At 46.8% G+C, this 17,209-nt stretch overlaps 1 protein-coding gene across 1 annotated transcript in view; it reads right to left on the reverse strand.

Moving 5' to 3' along the window:
- The window catches only part of WASF2 (WASP family member 2), a 739,282-nt gene that overhangs the window by 94,536 nt on the left and 627,537 nt on the right, over nucleotides 1-17,209 (reverse strand). The gene's annotated exons all lie outside the window — the stretch shown is intronic.

Genomic DNA, 17,209 nt, shown 5'->3' on the forward strand with positions numbered 1-17,209 from the left:
GCATCTGCAGTCATAACATATGGGTTGTCCTGCCTCAGGCAGCCCTTCGGTCGGCCGGATTCCAAAGTCTGGGTCTGGCCTCGGCTGATGTCGCACTTCACCCGACGTCATAGCTCCTGGGGTATAAAGGCATCAGCCGACGCCATTTTCCTCAGTGTTTCTTGCCCCAGATGCCAGGTGCCCTCTAGGAAGGCTAAATTTGGATAAGGGTAGACATTCCAAACAGTAGAAAACAAAAGGTATATATACATACAAACAAATACACCATAACAGATTCCCCCAGCTAGCTAAGAGAGGGGTAAGTACCCTAGGAATACCACAGAGGGGAAGGTGGGTGGGTAATCCTGACTGCAGATGCATACCTATCGGACATCTACATTTATGGTAGGTACAAAACTGTACTATGTCCTTCAAGGATGCATCTGCAGTCATAACATATGGGTAGAATACCATAGCCAAACTGGGGGAGGAGGCACTAAGATAATGATGGTGTAGTTAAGATCCCTTGTAAAACTGCAGTTGCAAAACCTGCTCGGGATCTGGAGTATAAGGGAAGATTGTAATGCTTGGCAAATGTATGCACGGAGCTCCAAGTAGCAGCTTCTAAAATGTATTTGGTAGCTACTCCTCGTAGGAAAGCTGTAGTGGTGGCTGTAGCTCTTGTGGAATGAGGCCTGATATTTTCAGGAGTTGTCTTTCCATGGAAAGAGTAACAGAATCGAATGCAATTTCCTTTCCATTTTGAAATTGTCTGTTTGGAAATTGTGGGATATAAGGGGAGCCTCGAGCCGGTGGAACCAACTCTCGAGCTTTTTAGAGGTGGCGTGTCGGAGCCGAGGTCGGCTCCGAACCCATCCAGCAAGAAGAAGGCGAGAAGAAGACAACTAACATGGAACGTTATGGTAAGAACATAACTTCTATTTCCTTTCCATTTTGAAATTGTCTGTTTGGAAATTGCTTTTCCTTGCACTCCTGTTGCATATGCTACCAGAAGCTGGTCAGTTTTTCTGTTGGTCTTAGTTCTGTCCAGATAGTAGCGCAGTTGTCTGTGTACATCCAAGGTGTGCAGTAGTTTCCCCCCCCCTGTTTTGTGGGTTTGGGAAGAACGTAGGTAAATGAATAGCTTGGTTCAAGGATACTCTGGATACCACCTTTGGCATGAAAGTAGGATTGGTTCTCAGAGACACTCTATCCTGGTGAAAAATAAGAAAAGGCTGCACTGCCATTAGTGTCATGTAACTCAGATACTCTTCTTGCTGAAGTGATTGCTAGAAGGAAGGCAGTTTTCCAAGATAAGAACTGTAAGTCTGCTGATGCTGCTGGTTCAAAAGGGGGGAGTGTCAATTTTTCCAGCACAAAATTGAGATCCCATGCAGGCAGAGGTGGTTTCCTTGGAGGTTTTACATTTTTGATCCCTCTTAGAAATTGTCTGAGGAGAGGTTGAGAGAAGATAGGAGGATCCATGTTGTACTCTGCTGAGATTGCTGAAGCATGAATCTTAATGGAAGAATAGGACAGGCCATTGTGAAACAGCTCTGCTAAGTATTCCAGGATGTGTGCTAGGTTTGCCAGTGTGACATCTGTTCCCTTTGATGCACTCCAAATGAGGAATCTCTTCCATTTGGCTGAGTATGTTTTCCTTGTGGAGGGTCTGCGAGCCTCCAGGATAATGTCCTTGACCCTCTGAGATAAAACAGGTTGGTTTTGCTTTATGCAATTTTCCAGACAGTTAGCTGCAGTGTTTTCAAGTTTGGATGCAGGGTCTTGTAGTTGTTCTGTGTCAGAAGTAAAGGCCATAGAGGTAGAGGCCATGAGCTCGTCCGAGACATGCTTCTCAGTAGCGGGTACCAATGCTGCCTTGGCCAGTCTGGAGCAATCAGGATTACCTTTGGCTGTTCCTCCCTGATCTTCAGTAGAACTTTGTACATCAATGGTAGAGGTGGAAAGGCATAAACTGTCAGGTCCTTCCAGCTGAAAGAAAGGGAGTCCACCCTCCAGGCTTGTGGGTGGTATTCTCTTGAGCAGAATTTCTTCAGTTGGTGGTTGAGTGGGGAGGCGAACAGGTCTATCTCTGGCATTCCCCATGTCTTTGTTATGGTTTTGAAGATGTCTGGATGCAGCATCCATTCGTGAGCATCCGTGGTTGTTCTGCTTAATCTGTCTGCTAGTGAATTTTCTTTTCCTGGTACGAATCTGGCCTGCAATTGGATGTTGAGATTCAGGCCTAGGTTCCACAGATCCACTGCCATCCGGCATAGAGGGTAGGAATGCGTGCCTCCCTGTTTGTTGATGTACCACATGACTGTGGTATTGTCCGTCCTTATCAGCAGGTGTCCTTGCTGGAGGAATGTTTTGAATGCCTCGATTGCATGCTTCACTGCCAGCATTTCTTTTAGATTTATGTGTAGATTCAGCTGGTCTTGGGTCCATAGGCCTTGGATACACTTGTCTTCCATGTGTGCCCCCCAGCCTAGGTCTGAGGCGTCCGTGGTGATGGTCTGCCTTGGTTGTGGTTTGTGGAAAGGCAACCCTCTGTTGGTCTGGCAGGCCTGAGCCCACCACATGAATTCTTGTTTCAGGCATGGAATGATTGGTATCATGGTTTCTAGACTGTGTCTGTGTTGAGACCATACCTTCCTTGGGTACCATTGTAACTTTCTCATATGCAGTCTTGCATGTGGGATCAAGATTATGCAGGATGCCATGTAACCCAGGGCCTGCAGGACTTTCCTTGCAGTAAGCTGAGTTTAAGTTTGTCTTGTCAATGCCATGAAGTAAACTGGAAGTTGCTTTTGTTTTTCTTCTGTGAGAAAAGCCATCTGAGTTATTGTGTCCAGCTGTGCACCCAAAAATGTTATCCTTTGGGATGGCACTAGTCTTGACTTCTATAAGTTGACTGTGTATACCAAGGCTTGCAGCAGTTGTATGACATAGGTCAAATCCTTTATTATTTTTGTCTTGCTGTCCGCTTGTATTAGGCAGTCGTCCAGGTATGGGTAAATCTGAATTCCCTGAAGCCTGCAATGAGCAATTACTGATGCTAGGCATTTCGTGAATACTCTGGGTGCAGTAGATAAGCCAAAGGGCAATGCTGAGAATTGATAATGCTCTGATCCTGCAAGAAATCTGAGGTGCCTTCTGCAATCTGGTCGTATGGGGACGTGCAGGTATGCCTCCTTGAGATCTAGAGTCACCAGCCAAGACTCCTTGCCCAACATGGGAAGAAGTTGCTGTAGGGTCAGCATCTTGAATTTTGGTACAATGAGATATGTGTTGAGTGCGGACAAGTCGAGAATAGGCCTCCAATGAGTTTCTTTTCTTGGTACAAGGAATAGTCTGGAGTAAAATCCTTGGCCTTGTTCCATAGAAGGTACCTTTTCTCTTGCTCTCATCCTTAGTAAGTTGGTGATTTGCTTTATAGCTTCTGACTTCTGGCTTGATGGAAGGTTTGGCATTCCTCTCTTTTTTGGTAAGGTGTGGAAATGAAACCTGTAGCCTTTGGCTATTGTTTGCAAAGTCCATTTGTCTCCTGTAATGCAATGCCAGTTTTTTGAAAATAAAGCTAACTTTCCGCCCAAGGGTGCTTCCAGTTGTGCCCTGGTAGGCGGAATCAGAGCCAAGTCATTGTGTCTGTCCTGTGGAAGTGGTTTCGGTCGTAGCTGTGGCGGTACTCCTCTGGTTGTCAGGTTGCCACTGACGGCCCCTGTAGGCACCCCTTGATTGTCCTCTGCCTCTTGGGCGTCTATTTCTGCGCCTCTGTGCTCTGGAGGTGTCTGGAAAGGACCAATTTTTTGAAGGCCAATTTCTGCTGAACCTCGGAGGTTGGACCTGCAGGAAATCCTTGACTGTTTGTACAGATTTTGCTTTTTCTTCCACTTTCTTGAGAACCTCCTGTGCAGGGGAGCCAAATAAACTTTGTTTCTCCATAGGGGCATCTAGGAGTTTTGACTTAACATGGTCTGGCAAGGATTGCTCTTTTAGCCAGGCATGTCTTCGAATCACTGCTCCAGTCATAGCTGATCTAAATTAAGCCTCCAGTGCATCATAGCCACATTGTAAGAAATGATTACTGACCTGCTGTGAGTTGTGTACCAAATCCTGAAGTGACTTATGGTCTAAAGGTTCAGAAGAGGAAAGCTTTTTACTCAGCTGATCTAACAAAAATTCCTGGTACTGTATCATGTGAAATTGACAGTTTAAAGCCCTGGCAGAAAGAGTAGCAGATGTATAAACCTTTTTACCCCATCTCTCTAATGCTCTTGATTCTCTTTCAAAGGGTAAGGGGTTTTTGGCAGAGGCAGCTGCAACACCCTTAGGGCCCTGAGAAATGGTTTCTGGATCTGCAGCGTGGGCCTTATACAAGTGGAAGTGAGAATCCGGGACCCTGTAATATCTGTCAGGTTTGGCAAGAGAATCAGGGGCAGAACTGGCATCATTGTATGCATCATCAACAACTGATAGTACAGGTGGTATGGCTAAAGGCCTATGCTGTGGTAAGTGTAAAAAAGTCCTTAGCCTTTTCCTTGAATCAGAAAAATCCTGACCCTGCCACTGGAAGTGTTCCCTCATTGAGTGTAGGGTTTCCCCAAAAGAAAATTCTTCTGGGGGGGAGGCAGAAGGAATGGAGTCCTCTGCATCCGAATCCTCATAAGGTGAGTATGGTCCTTCCTGATGGTCTGATAACTCTGATCCATCCGAGGAATAGTCAGAGGAGAGAGGTTCAGGGGGTTCAGTCCTAGGCCTTCTTTCAGGAGGAGGTTGTGAGGCCCTGTCTGGGTGAGGTTGGGATCCCCTGATCAGAGAAATAAGGTCCTCAGCAAGGCTAAGAATCTGAGAACTGGAGGAAGGCCTGTGAGAGGGAACTTTAGTAGGTAAGGCCTTGGAAAGTTTAGCTGCCTTAGCCCTGGAGAAGGCCTTAACAGACATAGAAGCAGGGGGCCTAGCAGCCCCATGTGCAGGAGTAGAGATGTCCAACGGGATGGTGTCGGACAATTCCTGTGTGCCTGCTTCTATGGTATGAATTTCTGTAGCCGACTCAGTCGGGGCCTGTGAGGCCTCGGTTGTTGGAGGCATGCTTTGGGCCGAAGGAAGAACCGAGGACTCGGTTTCAGCCGAAACAGAGACACTCACGGTAGGCCTAACCGTGGTTTCAGCCGAAACCGCGGGCCGCGAGTGTCTGTCCTTTTCCTTGCGCTTTTTGGCTAAATGTGTAGTCGGAGTCTCCGATGGCATTTTATATGCAAAAGCGGGACCGAAATACTCTTCAGCAAACTCCGACCGACGTCTAAGCGTCCGTCGGTTGAAGGAAGCACAGGCTAAACAAGCTGATACGTCATGGTCTGGGCCTAAGCAAGGAAGGCAGTAAGAGTGGAAATCCTTATGAGGTATTTGTTTCCCACAAGTTAAACAATTATTTACTTTGTCTGACATCGGCTGAGGCAAGAAGGAGTCCCCAACGGGGTACTTAGCTTTTTTAGAAGTCTTCGGTAGCTGAAATCTCTGGATCTGACCGATCAGCACTTGTGAACAGCTTCTGCTTCGGGCACCGCGCGGCAAGAAAGACTGAGGAAAATGGCGTCGACTGATGCCTTTATACCCCAGGAGCTATGACGTCGGGTGAAGTGCGACATCAGCCGAGGCCAGACCCAGACTTTGGAATCCGGCCGACCGAAGGGCTGCCTGAGGCAGGACAACCCATATGTCATGACTGCAGATACATCCTTGAAGGACATCATTGTTTTCCCCCATAGTGACTTTTTTAGGCAATGCCAAACTAAAAGTACTTCAGACATATCAAATCAAAACCAAAAAAATCTAAAAGTATTACTGCTCAATGCTAGGAGTCTAAACAAAAAACTCTATTCCCTAGAAGCGCTCTTCACCCTAGAAAATGACATCTGTGCATTCACTAAGACATGGTTTAAAGTCGCGGAGAGCACACCAACAGTGAAAGGTTATAACGTCTTCCATACATTTAGACCAGCTACTTCACAGTCAGGGACAAAAGGTGGAGGGTGTCTCAATTTACATCGAAAAAATATACCTCAAGGCTGGTCAAACAAGACAATGCACTTAAGCTACTACATGTTCAAATCACTACAGGCAAAATACAATACTACTTCCTTGCAAGTTATAGGTCCCCCTCTTTGACTCAGGAAACCCATACCACGTATTTAAACTTATTGGAAACACTCACCAGCCAACCCAATACCATATTTATAGGCTACTTTAATTACCCCAATATTAATTGGTAATTCTAAAGGACACCAAACAAAGTCACAGAAATTCCTGGATTTTGTAAACACAAACTCCCTGGAGTAGACTGTCAATACACCAACCAGGGGTACAACCACACTGGATCTTGTCCTCATTAATATAGGCGAGTGCTGTACACCCCCCCCCCCTAGTGTAATGTCTTCCCTGGTAAGATCAGACAACAAAATGGTCTCCTTTGAAGTAAAAATAAAACCATGACTATCAGCTAACCCTGGAACATTCAGGGACTACTCTAAAGCTAACTTCCTGCTATTCACTGATAAGCTGACGAAATTTCAAGCTCCCATAAACCCTGACAATACTGCTGCTGCAAATGCAGAACTGTTAACAGAAACCCTATGTAAGCATGTTGATAGCTGCAGAGGGGCAGCTGTATCCATTAAGAAAAACTACAGAACTAAAAAAAAAAAAAAAAGCCATCTTGGTGGAAACACAAAATCAATACACTGTATAACAGAAGGAAGAAAAATCATGGCAAAAATTAGGAGGTGCAGCACCTAGCAGTATAAAAGTGCTCTCACACTAAAAAAAGAAACTCAGAGAACAAAGTCTACCAAAACCCAATTTTTGGTAAATTTGACCTCCCAGGCCAAGGACAACTACAACGCATTCTTTAGCTACGAACGCAACCTCAAAGGAAGTACACAGTTGTGTGAAGAGCTCACTGTAAATGGAGCAACCTATACTGAGCCAAAAGTAGTAAGAAAACATACTGGCCAACAAGTTCAGTTCCAACTTAACCCCTCTCTCCCCCTAAAACTTCGCTCACTGTAAATGGAGCAACCTATACTGAGCCAAAAGATGTAGCAAACCTACTGTCCAACAAGTTCAGCTCCAACTTAACCCCTCTCTCCCCCTAAAACTTCCCTCAGAAAATACCACCAAATATAATCCTCTGTGCTATCACTAGGGTAAAGATTCTTAATGCTCGTTCTAAACACTGCATCAATGGGCCCAGATAATACCCCAGGATGCCTTCTAAATAGCACAGAACATGACCAACCAACCCATCTGGAATTGCTATTCAGCTGTAGCCTCCAAACAAGGCTTAGTGCCTTGCGAATGCAGAACAGCAACAGGCATTCCTCTGCACAAAGGTAGGCCCATCTACAGACCGTGGAAACTAAAGATCCACAGGTCTCACTAGTCTTATATGCAAAGCCATGGAAAGAATTATCATGGAAATTATCAACACTGATGTAGTAAACTTCCAGACCCAACCCAATTTGGTTTCAAGGGCAGGTCATGCCTACTCAACCCGTTTAACTTCTCTGAGAAGGTCATTAAAGCAATGGATAAAGGCAAAATGGTTCACACTGCCTACCTTGACTTGGCCAAGACATTTGACATATTAACCCACTTGGACATTGTTGACAAACTCAAGAGGTTGGGTACAAACCAATATGTCCCCTGGTGGATAGCCAACAAGCTCACAGACAGGACCCAGGAAGTTAGAAATGGGAAGTCCAGTTCTAGAAAGAGGCCAGTCACAAGTGGAGTCACTCAGAGGTCGGTCCTTGGACCACTCCTTTTCGGCATTTACTTGTTTGAAATCACACCAATGTCAATGGTCTCTGGCTAACTAATCTTGCAGATGATGGCAACTTGGGAGCCGTAAATTAATCCCACAGTGACACAAATGTTCTCTAGAAAGGGCTGACAAACTGGTGTGATGGCCATGGACTAAAACCAAATGCCAAGAAATGCATTACAGTATCCTTTGGGAAGTCATCCACCCCTGGTAACTATCATACTGACAACATACCCCCTAGAACTGACACAGTAGTCAGGGACTTGGGGACACACAGACAGTAACCTAGCCTTTGTCCATCATGTGTCTACAGTAGTGAGGAAATCATTCTATGTTGCGCAACTTAAAAACAAACAAAGGTATAGGTTGGTACTAGGCTATCGGCCCTAGGGCCTATACAAGCCTAGCCTAACAATTCCCTGGCTATTTCTTCCCACAATATTTACTTCCCTGGGCCCTGTCTATCAGGGCGACTGACGTGATCCCCGGGGTAAATTTCCTATCTCCCATCCAGTTGTCAAGGTTCCTTTTGAAGAGGGCCAATGAGGTGCTCTGCTTGGCATGTATGTGTAGTCTATTCCAGAGTATGGGAAGTCTCTGGGTCAGGAACCTATCCCTCCAGCATGTTTTGTTCATTGTGATGACAAGGTTTAGGTCCCAGGAGTGTGTGGCTCTGATGGATTGGGATTTCTTTAAGTGTAGCATGTTCAACAGCTCTGTGTTTGACATGGCCTTGTATGTTAAGCAGAGTTTGTCGCTGATTAGATGATATGCAACAGAGTTTTTTTTAGTCGGTCAGCATAGGGCATCTGCTTTAGGCCTGTGATTCTTTCAGTGAGGTGTTTCTGCAGCCTTTCCAGTTATTGCAAATGTCTTGTGAGGTACATACCAAACGGGGCGTTGTACTCTATGATGGGTCTAATGAGGGACGAGTACAGTGGGACAATGACCTTTTTTCTGGATGAAAAGCTCTTAGTGAAGAGGTGGGCCACATAGAAGGTTTTCCTGACTGTTGTGGTGATGTGGCTAGCAAAGGGGAGACCACTGTCCACCTGTGTTCCCAAGTCTCTATCACACTTTCGGTGTTTAGTGTACTGCCACCTATGTGGTAATTCATGGGTATATGTTTTTTTCCAAAGGGGATAACTATACACTTCTTGGCATTGAGCTTGAGCCCATGGTTCTGGCACCAAGCATCTGTTTCCGTTAAGGCCCTTTTGTAGAATAACCACATCATTTGGGGATTCAATAATGACTCCCAGTTTTCAGTCATCTGCAAACTTTGTTAGCTAGAGTCCCTCAGTGTTGGCCTGTACTTCAGAGAAGTAGATGCCGAGCAAGAGTGTTCCCAAGACTGAACCCTGAGGTACTCCACTTGTCTGGAGCTGGATTTGGAGTTGGCTACTTTTACAGTGTGGGATCTGCCAGTAAGCCAGTTGGCAACCCATTGAGTGACGTAGGGATTTATGCCCAGCTTAGAAAGTTGATCTATGATTCCAGAGTGGGGGATGGTGTCAAAGGCCTTGGCGAGGTCCAGATAGGCTGTGTGGACTGCCTTACCCTCATCCACGGCTCTGGAGACTAATTTGAAGAAGTCAATCAGGTTCGGGAGACACTATCGGCCCTTCACAAACCCAAACAGGGTGGGGTCCAGTGTTTGAAGGTTGGCAATGTCTTTGTTTATAAAGTTCCACGATAATATGTTCCATGGCTTTGCAGATCAGGCTAGTCACACTGATGGGACAGTAGTTCCCAGGATCCAAGGTGTGACATCTAGGTCTAAGGAAGTCATTGTTACACTGTATTAGGCATTCATCTGTCCTACCATTGAGTACAATGTCTCCTTTGGTATGTACCTAACTAGGCATATCCAACAACTGAACATCCAGAGAGGTTCTTCACTAAAAGAATACAAGGTGCAAGTAAAATGCCCTATGCAGACCGTCTCAAGGCCCTATCCCTTAATGTTTATTACAGGCTGTTGAGGGGAGATCTATGCCTGACATACAGGGGATTGTCAGACCGCACTCTGATGGATCTCCTGCATACCCACAAAACAAACAGTACCAGAATTACCCCTTATAAAGACTTAAACCTTGCCTGTGATATAAACAGGACCTGCTGAACAGACAGGTATGTACTCAGCCCCTGCTTGTAAACGTTTCTCTTCCAAGCCCCTGCTTACACTTATCAAGGGTACCAGAACTTGCCAGAGATTTGTGATGCATGGCTGCTCTTAAATGTGCACTTGTGGTCATTAGGTTCATTGGTTCATAGGTGTTTACTAGGCTATGATATCCACATCAGCCTCAGATAAACTTCTGGAATACCAAAGAGAAGATATAGAGGAAGAAGGTCTTGAATGCCTGGGAGGGAATCCCTCCAAGAAAAGTGAAGGGAACCTAAAAGACTCCAGTACGAATAGAGGTGTAGAGATCTGGGGTGATTTACAGAAACATCTGATCCGAAGTGGTCAGATCAAATTTTTTTTTTTTTTAGACATCTTAGTTGTCAGCGCCGATGAAGGAGCGGAGAGGATATATGACCTGGTGATCCCTTATGAGAGTCTTTCTCCTTGGAATTAGAGTCTGGCTTCCCCTTGTCCAGTTTTTTTGGATGGGGTTTGAGCCCCAGCTATGAAAGCAGAAGTATAAAGACCACCCTGAAATTGAACCCAGAGCAAATAGTGCAATCCGTGTCCAAATGAGTAGGTCTCAAACAATATACACATTCCCTGTTGGCATCAGAGTTAAGGGATTTTATGCCCACAGGTAATGCACTTTTTAAAAACGGTAGACTTGTCAGCTATACTGGCAAGTCCACAAAAAAGAAAAAAGAAACTAAAGCTATGTACATATACATTTTTCTTTTTTTTTTTTGAAAGAAAGCAGTAAAAAGGGTAGAACTACCAACAATGGTAGTGTAAGAAATACTCTGAGTGAGAAATTAATATAAAAAAAAAAAAGTTATGTACTCACCATAATGTTCCATCTGAGTAGTTATACTTCATTTTTCTGCAACCTGTGGATATTTGGATCCATATCGGATCCAAGCCGGCAACTTTTTTTTTCTAGCATCTGCTCCAAGCTCTGAGCTCCTCCCCCTACCCATAATGCACTACCATCTCCTACCTTCCCTCAGATCGAGTTTGCTATGACTAAATACATTAGCAACTCAACCCAATGAACCAAACCTGTATATGGACATGACAAGGTCCGGGGGACGGAGGGAGGCAAGGTTGCAGAAAAATGAAGTACAACTACTCAGATGGAACGTTATGGTGAGTACATAACTTCTTTATCTGAAGTAGTTAACTTCATTTTATCTGCAACCTGTGGGACAGAGCCCTAGCTACTCCACTCCTAGGAGGCCCTTATGGAAAGATATTCCTGAGCACCGCAGAGCCAAAGGATGCTCTACCTCTAGAAATCAGGTTTAATTTATAATGGGAAATGAAGGTATGTGAATTGGCCCAAGTTGATGCTGCACAAATGTCGTCCAAAGAAACCCTAGACCAAAAGGCAGCAGAAGTCGCCATGGACCTGGTAGAGTGAGCTTTAACAATACCAGGAGGAGATGAACCTTTTGCTTTGCAGACATGTGAAATGCAAAGAGTGATCCATCTAGCCAAAGAAACCTTAGAAATAGCTTTTCCCAAAAAGGATTTGGAAAAGGAAACTATCAACTGGTCAGACTTGCGGAATCTATGAAGATAGAAGCAAAGCTGTCTATGAACATCTAACAAATGAAGTTTGTACTCACCCTTGCTTTGTAAATTAGGAAAGGAAACAGGCAGATTAATGGACTGGTTTATGTTTGCTTCAAATACCACTTTAGGTAAGAAAGAAGGATTAGTATGGAGAGAGACCCTTATCCTTATGGAAGGCCAAATAAGGAGGCACGGCAGACGGAGCTTGAAGCTCAGAAACCCTCCTAGCTGATGTAATGGCGACTAGGAAAGCCATCTTCCAGGATAAACATTTTAAATCCACCGATGCTTCAGGTTTGAATGGGGGAGCCACCAATGCCTGTAGGACAAAGGTAAGGTCCCAAGGGGGCACTGAATCCTTGACAGGAGGGCGCAAAAGAAAATTGCCTTTAAGAAAAGTCTTACACAGCCCAGAAGAGGCTAAGGCAATGTCTTCACCAACATGAAAATTAGAAATGGCTGCCAATTGTACTTTCACTGTGGAGGAGCTAGCTCCTCGCTGAAAAATACCAGACAAGAAATCCAACACCGCTGTAACAAGAGCTGTAAAGGGATCTACATTTCTCTGTGAAGCCCAAATGGAAAAATGGTTCCATTTATTGCGATAAAGTTTCCTAGTGGAATCTTTAAGAGAAGCCACCAGTATGGATTTTACATGGGATGAAAGACTGGGAGTCCTGGCAATCAACGGAACTGAAGCAACCAAGCTGTCAGCTTGAAGCTGCCCAGGTCGGGCGGGCGAACACCCGAAGGATGGGAGATCAGATCCGGGCGGGGATCCAGAACCCACAGAGGAGCTAAGAGAAGAGACCAAAGGAATGGGAACCAAACCTGGCGAGGCCAGAACGGGACAATGAGGATAACTTTGCACCTCAGTCGGCAAGCTTTCTGAAGAAACTTTGGAATGCGTGGCAAGGGAGGGTAAGCATACAGAAGCCCGGGGGGCCAAGCATGGACTAGAGCATCTCTGGGGGCATCCCCTGGTGAGGAAATCAGAGCGAAGAACTCGCTGCACTTCACGTTGGAAGGAGATGCGAAGAGATCGCAGCAAGGCTGACCCATGCAAGGAATATCTCCTCCGTTACGGAGTATTTCAGAGACCAATCGTACGGCATCAGAATAGCCCAACTCAATCTGTCTGCTAAAATGTTGGATCGCCCAGGGATGTGCGTTGCTATCAGAAACCGACCGGTGGAAATCGCTCACTCCCACACTCATGACCTTGCGACACAGGGGGTAGGATCTGGTTGCCCCCTGCTTGTTGATATACCAGACAACCGACATGTCATCTGATTGAATTGCAATCAATCCGAGAGGGAGGACAGTGTGAAAGGCTTCCAACGCTAATAGCACTGCCCTCGTCTCTAGAACACTTATACGCAACTTGGTCTCTGTCTGGGACCACGTGCCTTGGACTGCCCTTCCCGAACAGTGCCTCCCCCCACCCGAGTTGGGAGGCGTCTGTGGTCACTGTGGCTTGGACTGGAGATGATGCGAAGGGGTGTTCTTCTATAACCTCCGGTGAATTTAACCACCAAAGGGACGTCCTGCAGACGTGACTGATCCTGATCGGAAATTCCATGGGCAGGTCTAGCCAAGACCACTGAACAGCCAGAGTCCACTGAAGAATCCACATATGAAGGCACACACAAGGGAGAATCGATATAGAGGCAGCCATGGAGCCTAGTGCCTGGAGAAACTCGCTCGCCTTTGGAGACCTGAAGTTCGCTATTTGAGCTGTGTGGCACCTGAGGTGTAAAATCCTGTCTGAAGTTAAAAATACTTTCATCTGCAAAGTGTCTAGCCATGCCCCAATGAAGTCTAAAACTTGTACTGGTTGCAACTGGGATTTTTGAACATGGGACTGTAATGCCCAATAGATCTGCCAACAGAATATATCAGTCTCGGGCCAGACAAAGCAGACGCTTGTTGGGCACAGCGAAGAGCCAGTCGTCCAGGTAAGGAAATACCTGAATACCCTAAAGCCTCAGGTGAGCCACTACAACTGCCATTACCTTGATGAACACCCTGGGGGCTGTGGTAAGACCGAAGGGTAGGGCGCTGAACTGAAAGTGACTGGCTCCCAGCCGGAAGCACAGAAACCTCCTGAAGCTTCTGTGGATCTTGATGTGGTAGTAAGCATCCTGGAGGTCTAATGAGCACATCCAGTCGCACTCTCGGAGATAAGGTAGAATGGACTGTAGGGTGATGATCTGAACTTCTGTTTGGCGACAGACAGGTTCAAAGTTGATAGGTCTAGAATGGGCCCGAGATCCCCAGTCTTTTTTGGCACTAAAAAGAACCTGGAGTAAACACATGATCCGGACTGGTTGGGGGGGGGACCTGTTCGATGGCGCGTTTGAGAAACAGCTTTGAAACCTCTAGAGCTGCGGCCTCCCTGTGAGCAGGTGGAACATCCGGGAGGGGTTTTGGAACATTTGGAGGGGCAGCAAATGGGACAGTGTAACCTCTGGATATAATCTGTAACACCCAGCGATCTGTCATTATGGACTCCCATGCTGCTGAGTGTAAGGACAACCCCCCCCCCCCCCGACTGCCTCCAGAGTAGGACAGCCGGGCAACTCCTCAGGGCTGCTGAGTGGGTCTATCAGAAAAAGGTTCCCTAGACCAAAATTCCTGGGACCCCCCTCTACCTCTGGGTTGGCGTCGATCCTGTCCCCCTCTGCCTCTGGGGGAATAGTTGTCCTGAGAAACCCAGGAAAACTGAGATTTTCGGAACCACATCTTTTGCCCTCGGATTCCTAGAGAAGGACTGCTGAGGGTTAGAGAAGCGGATCCTGACAGCAGACAAAGTCTTCCAGTCTTTTTTGCTCTGGACAAGTGTGTCATGTACTGTCTTCCCGAAAAGGGAAGAACCGTCGTAGGGAGCATTGATAAACAACGCTTTGGAAGGGTCCGCAAAATGACACAACCTGAGCCAGGCATGACACCTCATGGCTACGCTTGTCCTAGCTGCCCTAGCTGCTCCTTCCGTGGCATGGGAAAGGAACCGCATAGACATGTTCGATACTGACATTTTCGAAGAGAACAGCTGTTTGTCCTGTGGCGATAAGGACTCTGGGGGCTACTCAGCAAATTCCGATACAAGGATTCGCTGAAGCCGGATCACATCTGCCAAATAGTTAAGAGCATGGTTTGAAAAGGTCGCTGAGGAATAAACGCACTTCCCCAACCTATACACCGACCTGGACTCCTTGTCTGGAGGTTGAATTGAGGAACTCTCCTGCGCTAGTTCCTTCTTGGTGGCCGCTGCGACCAACATAGTATCAACTGGGCCTCCTTTTGACCAAGGTTGTCTGTCAGTAGGAGGAAATAAAATCTTGTCGGGCATTTGGGGATAGGCTCTATGGTGTCAGGCTCCTTCCATGCTCGCGTGGTGATAAGGTCCACCAAGGGGTCTGCTGTGCGGAGACACCCAGGAAGTAGATGGGCCCATGCCAAAGGCCTCTAGGAACACTGACTCATCCACGGAAGGTTTTGGGGCTGACCAACCTCCCCTATGGCAAAGGATCTCCATGATGTCTCCAAAGGAGATGTCGTCGCGAGGGGACTTGGGGGAACCTTCTACTTCCTCTAAGTCAGTGTCCGTAGTGAGGGACTCAGGGGAGTCCAAGTGCCTCCTTTTGCACTGGCGCTTACGGTGGCCCACTTCAGTGGGACTCTCTGAAGAGGACTCGTGAGCCTCAGGGGGTTCCTCAGGGGGAATAACCTGGAGATCCACTGGCACGGGCTGTCCTTGCGACAGGATGAAGGGAGTCGTCGCCAAATCCAGAGGGGTCTGGGTGGAATCCAAGGGGATGGGCTGGGATCTCAATCCCTGGGAGAGAACCCTCTCCACCACTTTGAAGGCCGAAGGAGAGCGTACCTCCTTGGCACCCAGCAAGGAGGAAGCCCTCCCCGGATCCAAAGCAGGGACCGAAGCCGAAGCAAGGGTAGCCTGAGGTCCGAGGAAACGGGTCGGATCCGAAAGAGGCAGAGCCGAAGAATCCATTCCCTTGGGTCTGACTCCCTGTCCACAGCTTAGAGAGTCACTCGGCTCTGAACTAGTCAGATCAGAGGAGCTCACGGTAACAGCCGGAGTCAAGGTTGGGGGAACTGTTGGCGCCGAGCTACCAGCTCCAAAAAATCTTGGATTCAAGAACCCCGAAGCCGACGTACAGATCGAGGAAGGAGAGATGGGGCGGAAAAAAAAGGCATGGAGGTCCCCCCTCCGGAGGGAGAGGGGCCTGGCAAGACTCCCATCTGTATTTGGGTCTGAATGAATCTCCGCATCATCCTGTCCATGTCTAAGTCTGATAAGCTCAGAGTCAATAGCAAAGAAGCAGACTCGGATCTGGCTGGTCTGCACTGTGAGGGCGAGGAAGGCCTCGGATCCGAAGGTTCCAGCGGCTCCGGTGAAAAACGATGAGACCGGAGCCGTGGAGAAACTGGCCTCCTGGACTTAGTAGAGGGATTATGGAAGAGCTCCCAGTCCAGGAATCTCTTGCGAGGTCTATCCTTTTTCTTGTCTCTGTCCTCCTTGCACCTTTCTCTGCTACACTCACTGTAGCTTTTTCCTTGCCTGACCCAGCACCAGAAGAAATAGGAGTTTGAGTCCCTGTCTGTGTGGGATGGGTGGGATGTTGGGTGGGAGTAATGGGTACCGAGGCCGTGGCAGATTCCAGCAGAGATGCAGGAAGAAGGCCTTTGGCTACCAATTTGGCCTTCCAATCCCTGAGGACTCTAGGGTTGAATCCAGTGCAGATTGCACATTGACTCGACAAATGGGACACTCCCAAACAAATTACACACAGAGTGTGACCATCAGCCGGTGAGAACTTATGGCCACACACTCTGCATTTTTTAAACACAGATTTTGCCTGATCAGCCATGGTCCTGCACCAAACACCACTCCCTACAAAGATCACCACACACACAAACACACGTAGGGGAAGGGCAGGCCTAACAACTACTCTACAGAGTTTTATAACAAATTTAATTTTTTTTTTGAACTGACGAACACGCGATATACTAGTGGGGGAGGAAGGGAAACAACTAACACAGACACACTAAAGACAAAGAATTTTTAGACTTACTATCCCTGAGCTCAGAGCAAAGGAGACCACGATGCTCACTATGGCGCGGCAAATGAGATCTGAGGGAAGGTAGGAGATGGTAGTGCATTGTGGGTAGGGGAGGAGCTCGGAGCAGATGCTAAAAAAAAAGTTGCCAGCTCGGATCCGATATGGATCAGAATACCCACAGGTTGCAATAGAATGAAGTTAACAACTTCAGATCAATGCATCAACAATGGTGCTATGAAGAAACACCAAAAAATGGTAGCAACTAAAGAAAGAAATCAGCAGATGATTGCAAATTAGGAACAGTCACCGAATCCCACACCGCCATACAAGTTCTCCAGGAAGGGCTGACACAGACAACTGGTGTTAGAGCCTTGAAAGGGAGACAAAGGAATAGTCCAGGAACCAATCCCTGAGGGACTCCACTTGTGACTGGCCCCTTTGTAGAGATGGGCTTTGTAATTCTAACTTCCTGGGCAAGAAGCAAGGAAGGTAGGAGAAAGTGAAATTAATAATGGGGATAAAGTTTTTTTTTAAAATGCAACTCAACTATTTGGAATAAAGTCCCAAAGCTCAAGTTACAGGATCAGTGCTTGAAGCTAAATGGTGGCA

Source organism: Protopterus annectens, chromosome 1.part1, assembly GCF_019279795.1.
Source record: "Protopterus annectens isolate FY-2018-M chromosome 1.part1, PAN1.0, whole genome shotgun sequence".
NCBI lineage: Eukaryota > Metazoa > Chordata > Ceratodontiformes > Protopteridae > Protopterus > Protopterus annectens.